Source organism: Notamacropus eugenii, chromosome 1, assembly GCF_028372415.1.
Source record: "Notamacropus eugenii isolate mMacEug1 chromosome 1, mMacEug1.pri_v2, whole genome shotgun sequence".
Taxonomy (NCBI): domain Eukaryota; kingdom Metazoa; phylum Chordata; class Mammalia; order Diprotodontia; family Macropodidae; genus Notamacropus; species Notamacropus eugenii.
The window spans coordinates 691422713-691426932 of NC_092872.1; the positions used below are offsets into that span (position 1 = coordinate 691422713).

The 4220-nt window shown below is 41.4% G+C and overlaps 1 pseudogene; it reads left to right on the forward strand.

The window, feature by feature from the left end:
- The first annotated feature begins 509 nt into the window (after nucleotides 1-509).
- On the forward strand, nucleotides 510-1804 carry LOC140528391 (adenosylhomocysteinase pseudogene; annotated as a pseudogene).
- The last annotated feature ends 2416 nt before the right edge of the window (nucleotides 1805-4220 follow it).

Sequence of the window (4220 nt, forward strand, 5' to 3'; positions counted from 1 at the left end):
TATGATCTCTTAACCATAGAAATATCTGAACTGAAGGCAGCTAGGTAGCACTGTTGATGGAATGCTCTATGGGAAGTCAGGAATGTCTGAATTCAAATTCAGCCTCTGATAACCTTACTAGCTATGGGACCCCTGGGCAAGTCTTTTCACTTCCTTCAGACTCAGCTTTCTCATTTATAAAATAGTAGCCTCTACTTCATAGGGTTGTGAAGGTGAAATGAGATAACATATGTCAAGTGCTTTGTGTATCTTAAAGTGCTATACAAAGCTTTATTACTATTACTACTATTATTATTTTGGTGAACTTATGAAAATAGAAATACATTAAATGAAAAGTGTACCCTAAGTCAGATGGTGAGGGTTCAGGAAAGCTTCATAAAGAACCTGAATTTTAGCCCTCCTGGTGCTGCCTGCTGTCCATCTTGGCCTTCCTGTGGCCCCATCACCTCCATCCTTAAGTTTCTGCATGGTGATCTCTGTTAAGTCATTACTGTGGAGGAGGCCACAACATGTCTGACAAATTGCCCTACAAAGTCAATGACATCAGCCTGGCTGCCTGGGGATGCAAGGCCCTTGACATAGCATAGAAAGAGATGCCTGGCCTGATGAAACTTTGAGAGATGTACTCAGCCTCCAAACCACTGAAGGGTGTCTGGATTGCTGACTGCCTTCACATGACGGTGCAAACAGATGTTCTTATTGAGGCACTGGTGGCCCTGGGAGCTGAGGTACAGTGGTCCAGTTGCATTAGTTTCTCCACACAGGACCATGCAGCAGCTGCCATTGCCAAAACTGGCATTCCTGTGCATGTTTGGAAGGGGGAAACTGATTAGGAGTACCTTTGGTGCATCAAGCAGACCCTCTATTTCAAGGATGAACAACTCTTCAACATGATCCTAGATGATGCTGGGGACCTCACCAACATCATTCACACCAAATACCCTGAGCTCCTGAAGGGTATCAGAGGTATCTCAGAGGAAAATTCCACAGATGTCCACAATCTATACAAGATGAAAGTCAATGGAGTTCTGAAAATGTTAACCATCAATGTAAACGATTCTGTAACCAAGTTTGACAACCTGTATGGTTGCCATAAATCCCTCATTTATGGCATCAAACAAGCCACAGATGTAATGATTGCTGGCAAAGTGGCTGTGGTGGCAGGCTATGGTAATGTGAGCAAGGGCTGTGCTCAGGTCCTTCAGGGCTTTGGTGACTGAGTCATCATCACAGAGATAGACCTCAGCAATACACTGCAGGCCTCAGTGGAGGGCTATGAGGTGACCACCATGGATGAGGCCTGCAAGGAGGGAAATATATTTGTCACCACCACAGGATGCATAGACATCATCTTGGACAGGCACTTTGAGCAGATGAAGGATGACACCATGATATGTAACACTGGCCACTTTGATGTGGAAATAGATGTAAAGTGTCTGAATCAAAATTCTGAGGAAAAGGTGAATGTGAAGCCTCAGGTGGACCATTATAAGCTGAAGAATGGAAAGCGAATCATCCTGCTGGCAGAGGGCCACCTAGTCAACTTGAGCTGTGCTATGGGCCATCTGAGCTTTGTGATGAGAAATTCCTCCAGCAACCATGTGTTGGCCTAGATTGAACTATGGACCCACCTGGACAGGTAGCCTGTGGGACTCTACTTCCTACCACGGAAGCTTGATGAAGCTGTGGCTGAGGCCCACCTTACAAACTGAATGTGTAGCTAACCAAGCTGATGAAAAAGCAGTCTCACTCCCTGAGCCTCCTTAGAGAGGGCCCCTTCAAACCTGACCACTATCAGTACTGAGTCCTGCCCAGCTCAAGGACTTCAAATGACCAACCACATTTTTCTGCCTTTCGAGCCCTTCCTGCTCAGAGTAATAAATGGTATCTAGGTTTGAAAAAAATCTGAATTTTAAGCAATATGGTTAAAAAGACAAAGGGCATCTTAATATTTAAAACACAGATGCACACTCACAAAGTAGGTGTGAAAAATTTACTTCAACACTGATTTAATTTCATTTTCAAAAAAATCCTCATTACTCTATCATGTCAAGGTCTTTTAAAATCCTGGCTCTGTCAACAAGATTGTTGTGAATATGAATCTCTCCCAGTTTTGTGTCACCCGAGAAAGTAACACATGGCATTTATTTTTTTCTAATTAATTGACTAAAAAATGTCAAGCCTCACAATACAAAGAGCAGATTTCTGATCTGTCCCAGTAGAGACCTCCATCCAAATTGACATTAAACCTTCACTGACAATAGGTCTGGCCTTTTACAAATTTCCATGTGTACCTCTACCTGATACTGTCCAGTCTATAGTTTTTCCACATTTTTTTTTGGAAGAACAGCCTGAGAAACTCTGTCAACTCTCTTGCTGAATGCTAGAGCAGTGGTTTTAAATTCAAATAGAAACAGGGGTCACTAAACTGTGCATAAGGATCCCTGCCCTTAGAACATCACACATAAATATTATTTGTTTTATTTCACTTTTATTTATTTTGTTATTCTCAATCACATTTCAATCTGATTCAGGAAGCACTCTGTAGTACTCTAGGCTGCTTGCTGCCCCCCAGCTACATGTTTAACATCACTGCTCTACATCACTGCTCTAGATAAACTAGAAACACATCTTTCATCTTATCTACAAGCCTAGTAGCTTTATCAAAAAGAGAAATGAACTTAGTTTTGCATGCTTTACTCACAGTATCCCTGTTTCTGTTTCTATTTGTTCATTAATCATCCCTTTCCTGACATATTTTAGAATTTTAGAGTAAGAAGCCAAGATGGCAGAGGAAAACATGGGCTTTCTATAGCTTTCTCCCCAAGCTCAGACAAATACCTTTAAAAAATTACTCTAAACAAATTCTGGAGCTGCAGAACCCACAGAATGACTGAGTGAAGCAAATCTCCAGCCAAAGACAGCCTGGAAGGTCAACGGGAAGCATCTCTTGAACAAGGATGGGAGCAGAGCACAATGTAGCATGGGCCACCCCAGCACAGAAGGGACCAGAGCAGGCCTGTGGGAACTGAATCTCTGGCAAACGAAGTATGGAATTTCCAGACTTCATGACCCCAAAATGCTGAAGACAAATTGAAAGGTAAGTGAAAAAAACCTATGGCACCTGCATGAGAGAGTAGAGTGCTCTGGGTCCAGCCCCAGTGCAGCAGAGCGAGGAGGGGGCAGAGGAACCTCTGGGAGTCACAGCAGCAGCAGGGGCAGTGGCAGAGGCAGTGACTATTTCTGGAGCTCTAGGCTCACAGATTGTGGGGAGAGCAAGTAGCAGACAGTATAACCTCTACCCCCACTGGAAACTGAGAATTACCTTAACACAGAGCTCAAAAGTCAAGTAAATATCTGGGGAAATTAACAAAAATCTGAAAAAGAATCAGACTATAGAATCTGACTTTGTTGAAAAGGAAGACAAAAATATCCAAAGAGAAGAAGACAACAAAGTCAAAGCTCCTGAATCCAAAGCTTCCAAGAAAAATTTGAATTGGTCTCAGACCATGGAAGAGCTTAAAAAGGATTTTGAAAATCAGGTAAGAAAAGTGGAGCAAAAATTGGGAAGAGAAATGAAAGTGATTCAAGAAAATCATGAAAAACAAGTCAACAGCTTGCTAAAGGAGACTCCAAAAATGCTGAAGGAAATAACACTTTAAAAAACAGACTAACCCAAATGACAAAAGAGATCCAAAAAGCCAATGAGGAGAATGCCCTAAAAAGCAGAACTGGATCTGCAGATGGAAAAAGAAGGGATAAAAACTGAAGAAAATAGTTCCTTAAAGAGTAGAATGGAACAGACAGAATGACTTTTTGAACAGATAAGAAATTATAAAACAAAACCAAAGGTATAAAAAAATAGCAGACAATGAGAGATATCTCATTGGAAAAAAACAACTGACCTGGAAAAATAGATCCAAGAGAAACAATTTAAAAATTATGGGACTACCTGAAAGACATGATCAAAAGAAGAGCCTAGACATCATCTTTCAAGAAATTGTGAAGGAAAATTGCCCTGATATTCTAGAACCAGAGGGTTCTAGATACTGAAAGATTTCACCAATTGCCTCCTGAAAGAAATCCCCAAAGGAAAACTCCTAGGAATATTGTAGCCAAATTCCAGAGCTCCCAGATCAAGGAGAAAATATTGAAAGCAGCCAGAAAGAAACAATTCAAGTATTATAGAAATACCATCAGGATAACACAAAATCTTGCAG